Here is a 22,686-nt window from a genome sequence, read left to right as displayed (position 1 = left end):
TAGAATTCAACAAAAGGAATTTGTTTAGCTGAAGTAAAAGATTAGCAAGACACTGGTTTTGGCAATACCTAGCTTGCAATTACTATTTTAGGTAGAGACAAATTTTAATGATTGTGTGTTGGAAGCTGTATTATTACAGGTAAGTAAGCTTGTTTGTTGTCATTCAAATGTAAGGCTGTTTTATTACAAATATGTAAGCTTGTTTGTTGCCATGCAAATTTAATTCATGGAGCACTTTGGATATATTGCTCACATAATGAATTGTATGTCTTTGTTTGAGCAAAAATTAACTAAATGAATTAAAAATTAAAAATCATATATCTATATTGTTGATTTTAGGCAATCAGATGTTAATCTAATTAATAAATTATAATCAGACTGAGAATAAGCAGAAATAACAATAAAGCACACAAGACAAGACACAAATACCCTAGGAAAACCTCCCTCTTGGAGGAAAAACCCAGCATCAAAGATTCAGATCAGTTCCTTTATTTATAAGCAGATTACATGAACAGTATATGTCAGATTACTTATTTGATTGTAGTGCCAATCTAGGGCAGATTAGACCAAGTATATGCAGCTGTAGTATATCTTTAGAGAGAGCAGAATATCGACACCACTTGGAGAAGGAGATCACTGAAGTATAGGACACCACCTTTTCCAGCAAGCTGTCCAATGGATTTTCTCAATGATCGGATAGACTTGCAGCAGTATGAAGACTTAGATCGCTTCATTTCCTTCCAAGTTCACTGACTGAATTTACATAAGGCTAACAGCACTTGATGAAGATGATGCATTGTATTTGAAGTGTGAAATGAATCTTGTTTATATACAAGATTCATGTTCAAGTTTTCCATGTCGGCTTTAACAAAATTGCCCCTATTTTACATATTTTAGTTTTGCCCTTTTGGTGCCCAAATTGGGGCCTACATAAATTGCAAGTTATACCACGTTTCATTTTGGGCCCAACCCTATTAGACATGTAATCGCTTAACCTTATTACAATATGATTAATATTTTAATTGCCACAAGGCAGCATTAAAATATACTCCGAACTAGCTATCCATTTCAACATATATCTATATATATTATGTCTTTGAACATTTAGTGTTGTGGTAGAAACACTCCATTGGTGAGGCAGCCACCAAGGTTCAAACCCCTATTGCACCATTGAGCTCACGGGCTTTCTGCCTTTGTTGGGTCATGTTGGTGTCTGTTTTATCATCTACCAAACATTAGGATAGGATACCTGAAGGCATTCTATCCTCTCCTGAAAAATCACTACTGATTCCAAGGTCTATATGTGCGAACAAGCGACTTTAGTGGAACAGCTTCTTGGGTAGTGTATGCTGAAAATCTCAAGGGGACTTACGTTTAACAACTGTCTTGAACGGCTAGACTTAAATGGATTTAGCAATTTTTAGGCTCTTCTTTTTTTTTAGATTTTCTGGGGATTTAGACTTTCAAAAGAAAAGAAAAAAGGGATAGGGTTTAGGAAGGCTAATCTAATCCTATGAACTCTGGAGACGGTATCAACTGGATGCTCTCGAGAAACCAAACTTTGTTTCGCCACACTAGGGACAACTACACAAAGTCGGTGCAATCTTCGATGGGTTGCGCTTATGATCGAGATGTTGGGATGCACAGAGGACGGGCTCAGACTAACTTTGCACGGTAAAATGGAAATCATCCATTTACTAAAAGTATGAGCGGAGATGCACCATCAATTGACACTTATCAAATCCTTCATTCAAATTAACAACAATGAAAGCAAATCTAAATTAATTCTAAGTGTTGAGGAAATTGAAACCATGCAAATCATTCAAACAATAGGGATTACAAAGCAAGCGCACATGCAAAATATTATCTGGAAATGACCTTACGCAACAATACATCAAAAACATCACACTCTCCAAATGAGAGGAGGCAACCTTATATAGTTTTTCAAAATAAATGAATGGCCGAGATCAAACAGTGATCAAGGGCCAAGATTGAAAGTCATAAACCCTAATTAGGGTTTCCCAAAATACTACTAGCTCAAATGAATAAGAGGGTGACACGTGGCGCAGCTGCTAATCTCACTGAGGTGAGTGTCCACTTTCCTCTTTCAGAGATTCAACGTATCTGGACACAATGAGCTTGACCTCCTCCATGGTGACACTTGGCAAACTGCCAATCTGGAAGTCGATGATGTCCACATCATCGATACAGGTAGCGAGGATGCTCTCCCACTCAATCCTTGAAGAAGCTAGATTGGATCCCGGCTCTCAGGTTTTCTCCCTGCAAATGTTTCTCCCTTATGCTTTCCTTCTTCCAGATCTCTGACGCCACATGAAATACCTTGCCCAGGGTCTCTCTAACACTTTCCTCTGTCTCAAAGCACTTGGTCTTGGATTTCTTCAGAACTTCAATCCAAGTGACCAAGGCATAGTACCATGTGTTGAAGTCATACCTGTCTCCAGCCTGTATGATACCTGCATCCACTAGGCTTCTCTTCGACAAGCCTCGGATAACCTTCAGATGTGGGAGTATTTCATTCTGAATTTCATCCACATCCTCCCAATTGGTGGCTAGATCCTGGATACGATTGATCAGTGAAGAGGCTGACTCATGTGCTGATACTAAATTCTCTACTAGTATGTCAGCACGCGCCAAAGCGTCTGAAATCCACTCCTTTGCTTGAGTGTACGAGCCCTTCATATCATCATAATCCTTCATCGATCCCTGCTGAAGAGGTTGTGATGGAGTAACCCGGATCTCACGGTTGAGTGGTCTGGTAAGATGGAGAACGTACTTTCTCCACTGTTGGTTCTCTTCTTCAACCTTCTTCCTCTTTTCTTTTTCATGGGCTAGACTTGCCTTCAGAGCGTTGCAAGAGTCGTCAAAATACTGGACCTCTTGGTCCTAGGTGGGCTTACCCAGCTCTATGGTGGTAATCTTGTAATCATCCGCGGCGACATTGTCCCTAGTCTTTCCTTCTTTGGGCACCGCTATCTGGACTGTCCTGAACCCACACTGTCTCTCTGAATTAGAGAAAACTTTTTGGCAGGCTTGGGTGGTTTAGTTATAGTGGGCTCATTCACCCTCTCCAGAAATGCTGCAGTGACCTCTTCGGAACAGGCGTCCTTGGGGACCTTGGCCTTTATTCTGATCAGGCACAATGGAAGCGGCACTCAAGATGGAGTGGCCTTCGCAGGACTCCTTTCTTTCACCTACAACCCTTTTCCATGTGACCTTTGTGGAGCTTCCAACCAACTCCTTCCTCTTTTGAGACCCAACACTTTCTGGAATTCGAGCATCACCGGTAGAGGTACAAGGATTGATGGACAAAGTATCATCTAATCCCATCAATTCGTAGGTCAAGGTCACACCTTTGGCCTTTAACTACCTTGTCTTTTCAGACATCCACCACCTCAAATACTCAACCACCGACCTCATGAAGTTTGCTAGATCTGACTTCTCCCCCTCTGTCCAATCTATTAAAACTAGGGGTTCATTTTTCATCTCTTCAAAGCCTGGCTGCTGAAGCTCTAGGCTTTCCTCCACTTGATCGGCAACTCTGAATACCTATGTTGCTCTCACCATGCTCAAAGGAATTCTCGACCAGAATCTCTTCCTGATCTCGAAGCTATCGGTTGCATTAGCCCAGTAATCTTCTAGGTCCGATCTGTGCTCAAACGTCATTCCTTCGACCTTCTTTATCCTGTGGAATGGATGGAAATTCCTTCTTTCCTTGTATTGATAGAGGGGATACCAGGCTAGCTCCTTCTCAGCGGTCGCAGTAGCTTGTGATGACGGACATGTTTCCAACCCATTGCCAATTGCAAGTGAGGATGTTCCTGCCTTCTTTTGCTTATCCCTTTGAATCACTATATACTCCTCCAATTGTCTTACAACCTCGAGCAACACCACTCGGTTGGTAGGGTAAGCTGGAAGCTTGTATGGAGGTCCGGAGAATCCCTGAATTCAGAGGTAAGTGAACTTCGGATATTGGATGTACCAATATCCGAACCGACTGATGAAGTCCATAGACTCTTGAGAGAGTCTCTAGTGCAGCCCACCTTGCAATGTCCGAGTGATGTGCACAAAGAAAGTATCATTTACTCTTTTGAAATGGAATTTCTCTTCCATGTGGAGCTGGGGATAGCAATCATACACTGGAAACTGGTTCTCCTTGTTCCCTACTTCTCCTCAACAAGTGATACCTCTGTATCTGTAGGTCCTGGCCAAGGAATAAAACAGGTAAGAACTCATGAAGAAAGTCCTATTCGTCTCTAGGTTCCTCAGCTAGCTATCCAGGTTGTCGCTGATCATCCTGGCCCAATCTATCATTTTTACTCCATTTGATTATTTCATTAATGAAATAATACATCTAGGGTTCGAATGGAGCTCCCTAAGGGTTTCCCATTATTCTATTGGGCAGGACGATCATGTCTCCAATGTCTTCCTTTAAGTGTGCTCGCACTAGGCTCTTCCTCTGAAGTTTGGAGGTGCCCTTCCTTGGCTTGTCTAGCCAGGAATGGTTAACTATGGCATCATATTCCTCCAGGTGGTCCTGATACAAACCGTCAACTTCGTCCTTTGTCATATACACTGTGTTGTGATACTCTGGGATCCTGAAGGCCTCTCTAATGGCCTCATCACTGATGTTCGCCAATACCCTTCCATCAGGTACAACAATGTCTTTACTGATGGGGTTGTAATGTTTGGCACATTCGACTACTAGTCCATTGCACTGCATGGTGGGGAGGAAGCTAGCAGCATGCACGATGCCACTCTTCATCATCTTCCGCGCAATGGTGGTAGGCACAAGGTTGTCCAGACCAAACATTCGCTTCTTAAATTCCCTCAGATTGATGTGTCCGAGGTTGGTGTCGCTAACGTTCTTCCATTTTGAAATCATCCTCGACTCCGGAGGAGCATCTTTATCCACTTGAAATTTCATAATGTCTAGGACCTACCGACAAACAATGAAATTTTAAGTTAGAAAATAATTTGCAAAATTCTGAAAAAAATAACGGGGCTGCGAAATGGCCAAGTGTCGGAAAATTTCATCTCATACTTAGTCATGAAAACTTGAAATTTCATTTGAAAAACCTTTCAAACTCAAGGATGATCGTGATCGTCAATCAACACTGAGTGTCATAACTTTGAAAAACTTTTTTATACTTAACCGAAAAAATGATTTTCTTTCCCAAAATTTCGAAAAAAAAATCATTTCTCAAATTCTGGAAAATATTCAGAAAAAACCCATAAATCTGCATCATGAATTTAGTTTCACCTTCGAATGGGTAGAAGTAGGGCTAGAATTCTCTCAAGAACACTCAGAAAATTCAGAAAAGGTTAAATAATTCTTCCTCGTACTAGTTGTCTTTCTCCAAAAAATCTGTGAAACTTTTGTCAAAAAAGTTATCCAACTTCCAGCAATATCAAAAACTTTCTCCAGATGATCTTCAAACAGAAATAATTTACTAAGCTCTCCTTATTAACTTCGAACTTGTTGGTGTAGAAATGAAGTTTGTAATGAAGTATTTGTAAATAAAATTAACTCCTCAATTGGAAACCCTTAAAATCTTCCAACTCATACTTCCAATTCTATCTTCACTCTTTAGGAAAGTGTTGTCATGTTTCCAAGTTTGAAGAAAATATCTTCCAAAAGTTTCCAATTTGGTTTATAAGTCGAAATATTTATTAATCTTCCAATATTCTCTTTCAAAACTTTCTATTTTGGATTTAGGTTCGAAATCCTTACCAATCTTCCAATATTCTCCTTTTGAAAACTTTCCATTTTGATTTTTTTTTTAGGTTTGACATCACTTGCATTTTTGTTGATTTTGTTTGACTTTCATGTGTAGGCGGACTTTTGAAGACTCACCTTCATCTTCTTCAAGCTTTGGCGGACTTTTGGAAGCTTACCTTCTTAGGCGGACTTTCCTTTACCTCTTAATGCATGGCGGAGATTTAGAGGTCTCCACATAGGGCTGGCGGACTTTTAGAGGCTCCCCATCATCTCCTTGGATAGGGCGGAATTTTGGTGTTACTTCCACCAAGGCAGACTTTGGTGTCACCTCCACCAAGGCGGACTTTGAAGGCTCCAATATGCTTGGAGGGTGGAGTTTAGACTTGGCTTCTATCATGGCGGACTTCCTTGAAGGCCTCCCTTGGGCGGAGTTTTGGAGACTCTCCCTTGGGCAGACTTTGGTGAGTCCTCTACCTTGAGCGGACTTCTAAGGCCTCTCCTCATGGGCGGACTTTGGAGACTCTCCTACCTTGTTGCTTGCCAAGGCGGACTTCTAGATAACCCTTCATCAAGACTTGAAGGCTTAGGGCGGACTTTTCATATGGCTCTTCTTCCATGTCTTAGCATCTTGGGCGGAGTTTGAAGACTTCTCCAACATGGGCAGACTTCCCTGAGATCACCATCATTTTACTAGGGTAGGGCGGACTTTAGAGGGGGCACCAAGGAGGGCGGAGTTTTGGGCTCCCTCTCCTTAGTCTTCTTGACCTATGGCAAACTTTGGAGACTCTTCTACATGGCGGACTTCTAAGACCTCTCCTCGTGGGCTTCCAAACTTAACCTATACATGGCGGAGTTTTGACAAGGCTCCCACATGGCGGACCTTGGGGGGCATTCCTTCATGGCAGACTTTGGAGGGTTGGCCACCAACATGGTAGGATAGGGCGGAGTTTCAAGTGTTGGCCACCGAGGTGCTAGGATAGGGCAGAGTTTCAAGACCATTCCCAAGGCTTCTCCAAGGTATGGCGAGTTTGAGAACCCCCATGGCTTATCCAAGACATGGAGGACTTTTGGAGGACCCCCCAACATGGCGGACTTTGCTGATGACTTTTTCAACTTCACACACCTTCCTTCTAAGGCGGACTTTTGTTGAGGCTTCCATATGGCGGACTTTCCACACCTGTCATGACATTCAACCTTATCCATTAGCCATACTTAGACAAAATTTTTGGAAAATTTCAAAATTTCACATTTTAACCAAAATTAACCGGATTTATTTGAAATTTGAAATCTATATTTAGGCAAATCATCTGAAGCAATACAACCCCTAAAATGTAGGGAACTCGCTTTTTAGGTCAAAACTCGGAGATTTTAGGTCCCGGTCGAAGCTGGCCAGTGGTGTGGGTGCAAACCCTAGATTCCCATCCCGAAAAAGCAAAAAGCAAGTATCCCTAAAAAATAGGGAAAACTTTCTAAAAATAGCCATACCGGGGATCGGGCTGAAAATGCCAAAAATAAAACATCCTAAAAAATAGGAAAAAGCAAAAAAGCAGACTTTCTAAAAATTGAAAGTTGTCCAAATTTGTCCAAATCAATTGCGATCTTCGTCCTCCGACTTGTCTAAGCACACTGGTGGTGTTTGTACTCTAGAATCACATGATTTGCAAAAACTAACTTTCAATCGTCAGGGCCTGAACTGCTCAAAACTAGGCAAGGCTTGGTAAAACTGAAGCGGAAGGTCATAGCATACTAACAAAAATCCTAGAAAGCAGGAAAAGAGAGGGTCCCCATTTGCAATGGGGCGATGTGTGAAAAAAGTCACAACAGGTCGTTGAGCTCGTGGGTTTGAACAAGTGAAATGTGGGGAACGATGACCCTCCAAAAATGGCCTCGTGAGAAGAGATCCTTTGTAAATGGTTTGTCTGGGAACAGACCAAGTTAAAACCCGAGTTTCCTCCATCAAAAAATACTGTGCATTATATATTATATCAAAAATTAAATATATACATTATAAATTTTACATTATTTTTTATTTATAGTTTATTATATAACAATTAATATATATTCATAGTCTATAATAGTTTAATTTTTAAAACTACTTTATAATATTAATTATAAACTATAGGGATTCGCTCCTTCCCTGTCAAAATGCCATCTACAATAGTGCATGATAGTATTAATATTAAAGCTGGTGTATAATATTAATTATATACTTGTTCCCCTTAGAATCCATGGACTGGGGTGTGTAGAGAGCTTGAGTCATTGAAGCCACGATTTAGAGACGATTTTCGGCTTTGATACTATCTCATATGCCCCCCATGATTTAGGATGATTGAGGCCCTTCCAAATTTGGTTGTTGACCACCATTGCTCCTCCCACTCCTTTATTTAGGGATTTCTAAGGTCAGAAAGAAAACTAAGGGACAAAATAACAAACCTTTTCAATGTTGATTCCACGTTAACTCTAATTCCGTCTCGGATCAACCCTATTTCTAATCAATTCAGTAATTTCACCAGTTTTTCTAGGGTTTTGCAAGTTTTTACAATGAATTTTTTCACTTCTTTTGCCATTTTGGGGGGTTTTTAACATGACTTAAATGCACAAAATCATTGAAAATTGGTTCAATGATTGGTCAAAGATTTTTTCATGAATCGGGATCTTTTCAAGGAATAAATCGGCTAGCTCCAAGATTCAAGATTAATTGGGTATAATCGTGATTTTTTGCAGACTATTGCTTCTATGGACTTCTTCCTACTCCTTGGCTTATCTTTCCTTTGTGCTCTTGGTCATTCTTGGTGTGACTGTGTTAATGGCATTATGCTTTTGGTGTTTTGTTTGTGGTGTGCCTTTTGTTTAGTTTAAATTTCTTTTACATTATAAACTGATTGCTCATTTGCCAAATTTATTTCATCTTTTTCCCTATGTTGCACTAAGTTTTTGGGACCCCAATGGCAAGAGATGGGGAGACATGTTATTAAGACAGATTTTTTGGCAAGCCATTTTGAAGGGGACAGCTACTAAATAATGGGGAAATTTTCAAATATTCATTTGATAACATTGATTAAACATTCATCATATACATTGTATACATGAGATTCAACAAACAAATTAACAAAATTTAATCGCTTTCAATGTCAATATTCACAAGATGTGCAAAGCCCACAAGTTTCAACTACAAAAACATAGAAAAATTTCCACAATCCCTAATCAGCATCTGATAATATTGCATCAAAATTGAATTCTGAGTCACTGCTACTATGAAGTGCTGCCTCATCTAGTGGAACCCCAACCAATCCCTCTTGTGCCTTCTTGTCAACTTATGTGGCATCTGAGAGATCAACATTCTAACATGCAGCTAGAGTCTAACAATACTCGAGAGTCTATTAATCTTGAAGTTGCAAAGCACCATGCATGGCCACCAACTTGTTCACCTTTCAAAAGGTAAGCCTATTCCTCTTGATTTCTAAATGAAGTTGTATGTGAACCAATTCTTCTTTGTAGCAAAGGAATTGGCAACCTATGAAAAGAAGCAAATGGCAAGCATCCTCAATTCTAGTGCATCCTTGCCATGCCACATTAACCATCCAATAGAGTCAATTTGAGCTAATGTAACTCTATACATCCTCGCCTCTAGTTTGTTGAAAGTTGGACCACGAAGATTGTCAAGGGCTAGCCACTATGTGCTAAGTAAAGCAAACTCTTCATCAATATACATTTTTAAAGGGTCTTCATGAGCACATCAACATCCTCTTCATCATCAGATTGAGGCACTCTCCTAGGCCTATCTATATACAATTTGGAATTTAGAGCACATGCTACCATATGAAGCAAGGTGTTCATAGTGTTCTCATAAAATCCAAAAGTAAGATTCCATCATTCCAACTATGAATGGCTTGCTTCATCTATCCAAACATACTATCAAATGTCAAATGAATCTCTCCAAGGCTAGGAGAGTTTGCAACAACATATATTATGATTTACACAATAGGTGAAGAAGTTACAAAAATTAAAATTCCAAAAAAAGATTGAATCAAATGAAAAAGATAATGTTGTTACAAAGAATGAAAATAATTTATAAGTTAGAAACATTAATAAATGAACTATTTAATAATTTGATGATAAAATCAGAATTTTTTTTAAGTAAACCACCAATCGTCATCGAAGAACTTTGGTTTCACATCTTTTCCAACCATGTTTGTCTTTGGCCATCTCTCAAATTCCTTCCTTGAAAAATATTAAACAAAGCAAGTGAGATGTGATGGTAGTGAATGTGAGCATTTATATGTCTAGCTTATGCCACCACTATGTTCACCCAATCTATTATTCTAATGTCCTTCAATGTGTTGTTCAACAGATAAGCATAACATGGAGTCCAAAAAATGTGCTTGTAAGCACCCTCTATTTATTGTCATATCTGATAAATTAAATACATGAATTAATAATAGAGATAACAATGCACACAAGATACAAGAGTAAAATATATCTCTATTCACACATGAAATTATTACAGAAGAAAACAAGAGATGATCAGCCATGGATTGGAGTTGATCTGACTATATCATATAATTTCCTTCACAACACAATATATTTAAAGGACCCTATGATAGTGTTGTGACGTTTTCACACATCGCCCCATTGCAAATGGGGACCCATGTTTTTTTTTGTTTTTTTGTTTTTTTGCTCGTTTTGCTCGTTTTCGCTTTGCTTTTTTAGGGTTTTGTTAGTTTGTTAGTTGTTTGGATTTAGGGTCAAGCCTTAGGGTTCTAATTACCGTCTTTTCGGACCAAAATCCAGTCGTTTTTGAGGGCTTTTGAGTTTCCTTTTCTAGAATGCAAATTTTGAATGAAATGAATTCGCCAGAATGGTCTAATTTTCAATTGGAATGTTGAGGCAGAGCTTAAATTTGTCTAAGTGTTGAAAATGAAATGTGAATTTTTGTCCAATTGAATATTTTTGACCAAATTTTGACTTTTTTGAATTTTGATCCTAGGCATTGGAATTGATTTGTTTTCGCCTCGTGAAGTGATAAAATGTGTAAAATCATGATATTTTGGCCTGTAGGAGCAAAATCGCTCCTGTCCCTCAGTGAAGGACAGGAGCTCAATCTCAAATATCTCATCATTCTTGCAGAGTCCAGACAAATTTTACGTTTGAAGTGATGGAGAACGGCGAGATCTTTCCATTGAATATAAATTGAAGATTTTCATGAGCACAGAAATGCCTCCAGGAGGAAAATCGCTCCTGTCCCTCAGTGAAGGACCGGAGCGATTTTTGATATAATTGCTTTTCTTGCAAAGTTACAAATGACGTCAAGGCATGGATGAATGGAGTGGAGCATGACAAATCCATTGAATATAAATTTGGAAGGTGACAAAGTAAAATGAAGGCCACAAAAGGAGGATCGCTCCTGTCCCTCTCCAAGGGACCAGGGCGATACAATGGTGATGTTACTTCCTATGCAAGTTCAAGGTCGATCCAAGTCAAGACAAGGTGGCGAGGGACATTTCAAGGCGTCTTTAGCAAGCACAAACATTAAAAGGTCGTCACAATGATGAAATTCGCATCCTAGGACATAGATCGCTCCTGTCCCTCTCCAAGGGACCAGGGCGATGTTATATGCATTGGTCATTTTGTGCAAGATTTACGTAAGAACAAGATTTCATAAGGTAATGCAAGGTCTAAGGCATCGTTTGAAGATAACATACAAGAGTTTTGAACGTCCAAACATTGCTAATCAAGGTAAAAAGCTCACATCGCTCCTGTCCTTTGGACAAGGACCAGGGCGATCCTATCAAGAGCACTCATATTCCTTCAAGATCAAAGCAAGGTGAGGTTAAGCGAGGCAAGGGACGACGTTTGGAGGACATCACAATGAAGATCGAAGATAAAAGGATGCATATTGAACGTGGAAATTTGAAGATCGCTCCTGTCCTTTGGACAAGGACCAGGGCGATGAACATCCAAAGACACTCATGAACGCATGCAAGGCAATCAAATTCGAAGAGCTCATCATGATGATTAATGTTGAACGTGGAGATGAAGGAGTTGAACGTGAAAAATGCAAAAATCAAGACAAAATCATGGATCGCCCTGTCCCTCTCCAAGGGACCAGGGCGATGAGGTACGTTCCTCTCATTTTCATAGTTTTGGCGCCAAATAAGCAATTCAAATTTTCCTTAAATGCTAAGTTCAATAAAAAATTGAAAATCCTATTTAATTTGGCATTTAATGTGGCGTTGATCTTTTATTAATTATTTTGCCTTTATTAAAAATCGAAATTTGCGAATGAAAAACGTAAGGCATTAATAATTAATTAATTAATTAATAAAAATCGAATTTGAAGCGCTACAAAGGAAGGTCGGCCTTGCTAAATCATTTAAAAATCATTTAAAAAATTGTTTTATATCCTCAAGTCGGCCTAAGGGATAAATGCAATCCAAGCGCTATATATGGGGAGTGGAAGATTTCATTTTCACATCATCATTTTATCCTTCTACATGCGAATTAAGGAAGACAAGGGAGAAGTGCGATTTGGAGTTTACTAATAAAGGTGGTGCGATATCTTGGAGACTTCGTTGGAGCGAATTTGTCAAGGATTGAAGACCACGTCAAAGGTGCGAGACTAGGAGGATTTGTTAAGGCGAACTTGAAGATCCATTTGAGCAAATTGTCAAAGAGGCAAGACTTGAAGATCACGTTGAAATCCAAAGGTGGCGAAATTGATCTTTTGAGGAGATAACATTGAAGACTATTTATACCTCAATTTCGCCTAGGCGAATTTTATTCATTTTGCATTTTAGGGTTAAGCTCTCAAGTAAGGTATGGCAAGATCTCTTGTTTTAATTTCGAATTTTGATTGTCATTGCCTTAATTTTGAAATTTTGTTTTTCCTTAGCTCAGTCTTTTTTAGGAAGTGATTAATAAAGGACTTATCATTAAGTTTCCTAAAATTTGCTCTCTAATTTATGTTATGTATTGCAAAATCTTGTTACTAATTTTGAAATGTTGTGTAGGCATCAAATGGAGGTCTCTTCAAGGAAAATCAAGCCGGATCAAGGACGGTCTTCGCCAGGACGGTCTTCGCCAGGACGATCAAGCCAAGACATGGGCGACCTCTTTCAATCCAGCGTTCCAAGGCGAGGTACATCATCTTCCTGCACATCAAGGACAAAAGGAGTTAGAACAAGAGTTAATTAAAGATAGCCTCTCAACGACATCAAATTGAATATCTAGCAAGCTTCAAGTGTCAGATGAGGTGGCATCCCAGTCATCACTCCTCCAGTCAGTGAAGTCCACCTTAGCATGTCCAGATTCAATGTACTTAACTCATGGAAGGTGGCACAAACTTCGATGTACCTACCCCGGCTATCCATTGGTCGATTTTTCTAGAAGGGACATGTGTCCAAGCAATACAATTTTATCATTGGTCAAGCATTAAATGTTATGTAATGGTTGTAACAAACCCTAATTAGGGTTTTCATTGTAAAATCTTGGCCATTGATCTTGAATTGATCTAAGCCATCAAATTGTATTGTGGGCACTATATAAGCCCAGGCATTTTCATTTTGTAAAGAAAAAAATTTTAGATGATTAGAGAGAGTTGTAAATAGTTGGAAGAGTTAGAATATAGTTGATAGAATAGCAATTAGAGTAGAATAGGAGGACAAGGCAAGAAATTGTTGCCATTGATTGTAAACAAACTCCATTTTCATTGAAGTAATGGTGAAATATGTCGTTTTCTTGCAATTTGCATGGTTTCTTGTTGAAGTCTTTAATCTTAGATGGTAGATAATTAGATGAATGGAGGAAATGTGATTGATTGATGGTGGAATTCGTACATCCATACTACTAGCAGTTTGTTGATTGCAGACTTGCCTTGCGTAGTCAACTGGAATCATTCAGCCTAAGCTCAATTTCAATTTGTTGCCTCTTCATTGATATGCATCAACTTGGATGGTATCTATGCCTGCGGTGATAATTTGAACATCATAAAGCTCCCCTTAGAAGATCGCACTAGTCTTGTGTAGATGTTCCATTGATGTCAAAACAAGACCTAGTTAGAGTTTCATCAAAAAATCAATCATTGCTCCTACATTCTTAGTATTAGGATTAGATCCTCTCTTCGCCCTTATCCTTTTTCCATTTTTTTAATCTAAGTTAGTAAGAGCCTGTGTCCAGCAAAGCAGATCGGAAGTTCAATGTAAGTCCCCTTGTGATTCCAGCAAATCACATCATACCACTGGAGCTTGTCCACACGTGGAGACCCCACTAAAAGAACCTTGGAGTCTACCTAACTGATCCTTTACGCGAATCTTCAGCAGTTAGAGACTATTTTCTCAAGAGAGGATAAGATGCCTTTAGGTATTTTATTCTGTGTATGATGGTGTACAAAATACACGTCAACAGATAGCCAAGAGGAACACAATCGTCAACCAACCAACGCTTATAACTACCGAAGGCTGACAAACACTCAATATGAGCAATTAATACATAGTCGGATGACCAATATTATCAAAACATAATGATAGACATAGTAAGTTGACTACACCCTCCACCATCAAGCCAACTAACTTATATACATGTGTTGAATAGGGCACTACCTAAACAACATTAGAGGGCCCAACCTCTTCTATGGAATCCTTCAAAATCTAAACATGAAAGATTGCATCCTTCCTCTTCCCTAAACAATCAACAGCTCTAACAAAGTAAAAGCCAACTATACATATGACATTGATGTTGATGAATGACAAATGTTTATTATTTCTCCACCCATCCATGATGACAAAGTAGCTATTCCTTATCCAGATTTGCCTCATTTTCTCCACACCACACTCACCTTAGAATGTTCTCTATCAAGGAGGGTGGTGTGTAGTTTATATTCTCTAAGGGAGGGCAAATGAGGGACCAACAACAATTGCATCTTTGAACATTTGTTTAAAATAGGGCGAACATCCCACATGAAATGGTATGGCATGGACAATGAAAAATTTAACAATAGAAGACTCATCCACCTAAAGTAATTGCACATTAAGCATCCTTCCAACACTAGTAGCCCTTTTCTTTCCCTTGGTATAATCCTCTCTCCTTCGACTCCTAGATCTATGGTTTGGGTGGACAATGACATACTAGACTGCATAGTCTCTATGGGCATTCCCTTATTTCTTACATGCCCCTCCTTATACAACTTAGTCCCCTTGGCATTCTCAATAGAGGCATTTTTTCACATCTTACCTCTTTTACATTTATACCTATTCCCTGAAAAAATAACCCTATTGGCATTCCCTAATTTTTTTGCTACTTAGTATGGAAAGTGGAAATGATGGGATCAAACCTACTAGCAGTAGTGATAGTTTTTTTATTGTTCAAAGAAACTCTACTTTTGGGAGAGGTGGTGGAAATTTGTAATGGTGCATATTTTGTGGCAGCTTGCATGGACAATTCCTTTCAACTACAAAGCAAGAAAATGTAAAGCAAGGTAAGCAACCCCCTACGTTGTCCTTGACTCCAAATGAAGCTACAGTATTTGTCATTGAAAAGGAAGATATAAGGCTTAAATCTATTGATATTTTATTTATTTGTCTAACTAATGAGACCTTGCCCTCAAAGAAACTTTTGACAATTAGATTGCCTCTACGTGTGGCAAGATATATTGTATTTACATTACATTTTGTTGAATTTTACAAAAGGATTTTTTTTTTGTTTCAAGAACAATAACATGCAAAAATGAGTCATAGCTAAGAGCTTTTGTAATGTGAGTCACTCTATGTTCAAAGAATTAGCTTGGGATCCCATTTTGAACCCTAAGGATGTAATTTTGTAGTCTTCTCCTACATGGATTGAAATATGTGGCATCCCACCTCACTTGTGGTTTCTATTACCTTAGATTCTCAAGCCATTAGGGTAAGTGATTAAAATAGAGGGATCCTCTTTGCCTCGTATAAATGCATGTTTGTCGATTTCGTTAAAATCAACTATTTGTTTTCCTAAATGTATTGCTATTTCAATTTATGGTTATGTTTATACTTTAAAATATTAAAGAATTAGGTACCTTGAATGATTGGTTTCCTTTGCAAGAATGATAGTGTACTGCCCTTTGTAAAAAAGAGACTCTAAAAGCAAGGAATAGTATGCTCTTGTTGGGGATTTTAGTCGGTACAATGGATATTGATATTGATAATAAGACTTACGGGGCAAGGAGATGCCATGATTCTAGTTGCGCTATTGTTACTCAAAAAGGCATTAAGGGTCAAGTTGAAAATGCAGTTATTCATCCTAACAATAATTTGGGGATAGGGCCTTTTAGGTTGAATATGAAGTCATTTGATGAAACTCATCCCTTCTTCCTAGGATGTTGACTCTTGAGGCTAGAGAATAGAATGATAATAATGATAAAAGAAATGTTCATTGTTTTGAATTACCTAATGGTTTAACTTTAAAGGTGAATAACCCTAGGCCTTCGTTACAATATTCTAAAAAAGGGTCATTCGTGAAGAGTTGGAGACTAGTTCTAAAAGCCAATTGAAGTGGTCCTCCAATCAGCAAAAAACTAATCCTCAAGGGAACGGTTGGGACTGTTTACTACCATTTTAGGGGGTGGAAGCTTTGGCATTTGATCATGCATGTGATGATAAAAGTGGTTTCATTGGGAGATTTAACAAGGGAAGAGGGAAGTGGTTTCATTGGCATTTGATCATGCATGTGATGATAAAAGTGGTTCTGAAAGATTGTGCAAAGGAAGAGGGAACTCCTCCTTTATTCAATAATGTGTTTTTTTCCTTTTCTTGTTTTAATTAAAGTTATAAGTTGGAATGTAAGAGGGTTGGAAGCCCTAGACAAAAAATATACTATCGTAGCATTGCATAGATTCAAACACCTCAATTAAAATGCCTATTTTTGTAGGAAGTGAAGTCTATAGGGTTTGATGTTGAATGTGCTTCTCAAGTAATCTGACCTAAGACCTATATAAATCATCAAAACATGAGAAAGGGAAAGGGATCCAATGTTATGAGATTTGGAGTTTTACCATGTAATATGGTAATTGGATTGAGTTGGTCATACAAAAGGTATTTATCATATGTTCATTGTATGCACCAAAATTCAATAGGTAAGGAACAAACCTATGAAGTTAGATGGCTAATGACATTAAGGATATGCCTTGGGTTGGTGTGGATTTTAGTATGGTGGAAAGCAGTGATGATAAGGAGGGCAGTTGTAAGTTTGATTGGAAAGGTAACAAGCAATTTTTCTTAGCTAAACTCAAAAGGGGGAGAAATGTCATCGATCTTTTATCTAAGAGCAAGAAGAATAGTAAAGGTATTTAGTACACATGGTCTAACTTTCCTAAAGGGCCAAAAAGGGTGATTTCAACGCTTGATAGATTTCTTGTTGTCCAATCCTTCTTTAGTATAGCCCCTATGCTAGATAACAATATTGTCAAAGTGATCCCTCTCCACTTCATCAAACCAACCCCCTGTATAAGTTGAATGTTTCTCATCTAAAAGACACTTCCTACTGTAATACAATGTTTAATATTTGGACCTCGAGTTTTGGTAAATTCTCTAGGTCAACAAGGCCATGTATGCTTCTAAGAAATTTATGAGAATGTTTGGTAAAGATAAAGCTAAGAGAAGGATCAAAAGGTGTAGGAAATTGCAAGGGGGTCTTATTAGAGTTGAATGCAAACTTCAAGCAGCTCATTTTGATGAATACCTCCAAAAGCATGTCATGGGTGTGAAGCAAAATCTTAGGTGCGATCATTTCTAAAAAGTTAGAGTTGCTAAATTAAGGTCAAGAATGACTTGGCTTCAGTTCGGGAATAAAGGTACCAAATTTTTCTTCAAATTCTTAAGGGCAAAGCATAGTAGATGAAACATTCCACCTATTGTTACTGGACAGATACTAGTAGAAGAAGATTCTAAAATCGGGAAGTCTTTTCAATCTTTTAACAATGATCTCTTTTCATTAGAGGATTTTAGTCAAGATATCTCCAAAGCTAGAGCCATTGTTGCTAAGGTACTCCATTGTAAGCTTGGCTGCAAGGATGTTCTTGAATCTTGACAATAGTATTTTTGTTGATGAGGTAATGGATGTGATCAGCTCCACAAGCAATGAAAAGGTCCCTAGTGTTGATGAGTTCCCTATGCATTTCTATAAATAAAACAAAGATCAGGTAAGTGACCATTTGCTTGAGGTGCATAGAGAGGCAAAATTTTGCAAGCTTCCTGGCCAGTGGCATTGCAAGGGGCCAATCAAATTTATTATCCAAGGGACAGTGTTCATCCTAAACTAAAACTGCAAACCTCTAACTTTGTTAAATGTTTCCTACAATAATTTTGCCAAGATTTTGGCCATTTGGGTGATAAAATTGTTATCGAAGCTTATCTCCTACTCAAATTGACTTTGCAGAAAGAAGATATATCATAGCTAATCTTTTGGCAAGTTGGGCAGAGATGAATTGGTGTGTCAAAGCAAAATGTCTAATGGCTCTCATTGACTTCAAAAAGGCATACAACAGAATTGAATGACCTTTTGTTCTACTTGTGATAAATTTTTTGAGAGTTGAATGACTCTTTCTACATATATGCCAATATAGCATTCAAGGATGTATTTCCCTTCGTTGAGTTCCATCATTAAATTATGTCTGCAATCAAGTTAATGTTCCTAAACCCTAGTAACAAGATCTATGTTTTGCTTACTATTTCTAACAAAAGATTTGTTTAGTTATGTTTTCAATGGTTATCTAACATGTTTGCAGGACCTCAATTTGGGTGATCCAAAGAAACGAGACTCGGACTCGGCTCGGACTCGGCAAGGCCAACTCGGACTCGGACTCGGGACTCGGCGTCAGACTCGGCTCCAGACTCGTCTGGACTCGGGATAGTGAAAAACTCAAGAAATTTAGAGATTTTTAAATATTTAAAACTTGTTTCAGACACCCTTTATTGAATACACCTTAAAGACACAATAACATCATCAAACTCGGTTCATTTGATTACATACACAAGTATACATCAATCACATAAGCATAAACGCAAATTGTAGCTGAAGAAAATAACAAACATAGATATATAAATATTGTCAAATGTATACAATATTACAAAACTCATGGAATAAAAAATCCATGTCATCATATGATCATCATCAAATGTTTCATACAAATACCAAAGGTAAATACAACTACAAGTCTATGGCTCAGAGGAGCCTGCACCCTCCGGCTCCAGCCCCCTGCGAAGGTGTCTAAGGTAGGTCCTGGATGATTCGACTACCATAGCCGCTCCCCGTGACACCATGCCATGCTCACCAACATCAGGAACATCCGTGTCACTATCTGCCTCTGAATCTCCTGTCTGTGCTCGTGCTCTCCGCTCCTCCTCTGCCATGGCTACAGTCTCAACCTCTATATCTACCTGGTCGATCCAATCAATGTCAAACTCGTAGGTTAAATTTTCTCTACTTCTATCGACGCAGTTTCCCCCATATTTTTCGACGGGGGTTTGGGGGCAGCGCCCCCAAGGTGGGGTCAAGGGGCAGCGCCCCTTGCGCGCTCCCTGTCGCGATACAAGGCGAGGTCGAGGGGCAGCGCCCCGCGAGGCCAAAAAAACTTATTACAAGTCTGAATTAGGGTTTCTTTGAGAGTCTTCCTTAGGGCCTGGTTTTGCTCTTGTTGCTAATTGGGTCTTGCTTGGTGAGTGAGTATCATTCTTGAAGGTCCAAGCTAGGTCAAGTTGGTGAGTGATAAAGTCTGGAATGTCATCCTGATCTTCAAATGCCCTGAAATTTGGCTAAGTCTGGAATGTCCTGATCCTGAAATTTGACTAAGTCTGGAAAATTGAAGAATCCTCCAAAAACTAGATTTTGCAATATAACTCCTTGAGGCCCGAAACCACTCTCAAACATCCTGACAGTATATATGGAATATAACTTAAAGTATAAGAATTCCATAAAATAATCCTGACGGAGAGACCAAAATGTCAAATTTCGCCCTTTCAAAAAAACTTATTACTTTTTAAAAAAACTTTTTAAAATGTTTTTTTTTTTGTCATTTTATTAACCTAGCCAGTAGCCGAGTCTGGGGCTCAGGACTCGCCGAGTCTGGCGATTTTGAGCCAAAATCGCCAACTCGGCGAGTCTGGCGAGTTTACTCTCCAGACTCGGCCGAGTCCAAGTCCGAGCCCCTGGGACTCGTTTGGCCTGACTCAGACTCGAACTCGCCGAGTTTGGGCGATTTCAGGCGAGTCTCGTTTCTCTATTCTAAGTTGGTATGTAACCCTATTCCATCTCCTACTTCCATGGAAATTTGATTTTAGGGCAAAACTAGGGCATTAAAAAAAAGGTACATTACAGGACATTCATCTGGATTTGATCACATCTTATGTATTTTGCTCAGTGCTCCCTAGGTTTTGGTTTTGTCCTATTTGTATTCATTTGCTTGTATAAGCCATATTTGTACACTTCATCCAATATAAATTATAAAAAGTGGAATCCAATTACAAAAAGTACTAAAGGAATTTGAACAAATGAAAAGAAAAAATAAAATTCAACTACAAAGATATGTTCAGCCCAAAACAATTTTTATTATTCACTTGTTAAAATTAGAACAGGACTCTAGGGGCAGCAACACACCTCACAACATCTGGGGGCACTGCCCCTAGCATGTTCCCCTCCACCACAACCAAATTAAGGCCTTTGATACAAATGTCATGGCATTCTCCTCACCACTGGAACTGCTAAATTTCTTTTCAACCCGTATATCCCCAAGGCAGGCCATTTTTTTTTCCTGTTTTAAATGTATTTTTGATAAGAGATAACAAATATAATACTGCTCTCTCAAATGTACTGAGCTAAAGTGGTAAAAGTAAAAAAAAAAAAAAAATTATTTGATTTGCAAACAATAGGCAGACATTGTTAGAATCAAACTTAAGTGATTGGATCTTGTATCTAGCTAAAATTCAAGGTTTAAAAGAAATTTAATCAACTAATATTAAAGTTTTGTTTTTTTTCAAATTAAGATTGAATAAAGATAATAGTGTCAGGTTTAAATAGGAGTGGTTGTGTAATAGAAGACAACATGGGGACCAAATTGTAGTTAGCAAAGTAATTGTGTCAGTTTTGGCTACTCAGAATAATTAGTTTCTCGGTTGTAAGTGGTTGGTAGTTGCCGACAGTAGGTAGCTCTCAGCAACCATCGACCACTTTATATACTTCTATAGTGAACAAGAAAGGGGACCACATGCATGGAAATTCCCTGAACTAATTTTGTATGAAACATGTGAATGAAATATATCGGGAAATCTTTGTGTACGTGTTGTTATGAGTTATTTATAGTTTTTGGCATTCATTATACTGTTTACCCGGGTTCAAGTCAGCCCGTATCTCTCAGAAGTTACATGAATTAATAGACGAGCAGAATCAAAGATTTCAAGAGCAGCTACCCCAACAGTCACATCTCACCAGGACTGAGAAGGCCAATCGCAGAGAAAGAAACGAAATTGCCAGTGAAGGGCCAACAGTTAATTGACAATGACAACCAACTTGTTGCAAAAGATAAACAGTTTGCAGAGTTACAGTTTGAAAATAAGAAGACCAAGTGCCAATTGTCCAAAGCAATCTAACTAGCAAAAACCACTTGCAAACAAGAGTTGTTGGCAGCCCATCATCTGAAGCTTCGCACTAAGGAAGTCTATCAATGTGCTGAAGTGTCACTCTGTCTACATCAATTCATACTTCAAGGACATCTTCTCAACCAGCTCCTCAGTAATATGTAATGTTGTTACTTGTTATGTGTTGTCTTCCAATTTTGTTTTCTAGTCGTCCGGAAGACGACTTCTTGTTGCAGGGAACAATGTAGTTAGCAAAATAATTCTATTAGTTTCTGTTAGTCTGCATAGCTAGTTTCTCAGATTAAATGGTTGGTATCTGCCAATGGTTGGTAATCCTCAGCAATTGTCGGCCACTTTATATACTTCTATAGTAAACAAGAAAGGGGAACGCATGCATGGAAATTCTGTGAGCTAATTATGTATAAAATACATGAATGAAATATATCAAGAAATCTTTGTGTAATTGCTGTTACGAGTTCTTTATAGTTTTTGGCATACATTATAGTTTAGAGAGGCTAACTGTAATTTAAAAAAAGAGTGCTTTTTTAAATGGGGTAGAGACAACCTATCAATGTTGGGAAAGCCAATAAATGTCTACTTCCCAGGATATGCTCATGACAATTTTTGAGTTTCACAAAAATTTATAAAAAAAAAAATAGAGATTTACTGCAATTTAGAAAAATAAGTGCTTTTTTTAAAACACCGTGGGAATGCCATGTCATCCAAGACAGTTGAGGGACATCTGGGTGCCCCACAATCATCCCAAGGCAAAAGGGTGTCCACACACTCTTTTGCAAAGCGGAACATCCCCAAGGATATCACATGCATTGCAAGGCCATCCGAAAGCAGGATACATTTTGTCCATATCCCACTCTACCCAAGATGTTCCTAATACAAGTGTGGCCAAATTTACCCCAGGGAGGCATCCTCAGAGAACATTATGTTTTAGTAACTTTCCTGATACATAGTGATAGTAGATTTACCTTTCTAGCTCAATGAATCTAAATTTACTTTAAAAGCTTTTTAACTCCAAGCATGCACACATGCTACACCTTTAATTTTTTACTTCTGTAAAAGCAGATTTGTATGAGCATCATATCATTTTGTTTCTCGTATCACTGCCTTCTATTTATTGGTTAATAAAGAGTATACAAAAAATAGAGTTGTAGTCAATTGTTACACACTCTCTTACTCTTGATATGCATCTTTGTGTCAAATGATAACACATATGTTTCCAACATGAATGGACAATAACAGATAACTATATAAGGGATCCTGATAAGGAAGATATTCATCATATGTATTACAATTCATGTAATACGATGATACAAATTATGGTTATCAGTCAAG

The 22,686-nt window shown here is 38.4% G+C and overlaps 1 protein-coding gene across 3 annotated transcripts in view; it reads right to left on the bottom strand.

Moving 5' to 3' along the window:
* The window catches only part of LOC131031118 (nucleolar complex-associated protein 3), a 99,646-nt gene that overhangs the window by 30,183 nt on the left and 46,777 nt on the right, over positions 1–22,686 (bottom strand). The gene's annotated exons all lie outside the window — the stretch shown is intronic.

This window comes from Cryptomeria japonica, chromosome 7, assembly GCF_030272615.1.
Source record: "Cryptomeria japonica chromosome 7, Sugi_1.0, whole genome shotgun sequence".
Classification (NCBI taxonomy): Eukaryota; Viridiplantae; Streptophyta; class Pinopsida; order Cupressales; family Cupressaceae; genus Cryptomeria; species Cryptomeria japonica.
The sequence above is the reverse complement of the archived record's forward strand: the minus strand, read 5'-3'. Positions and strand labels throughout refer to the sequence as shown.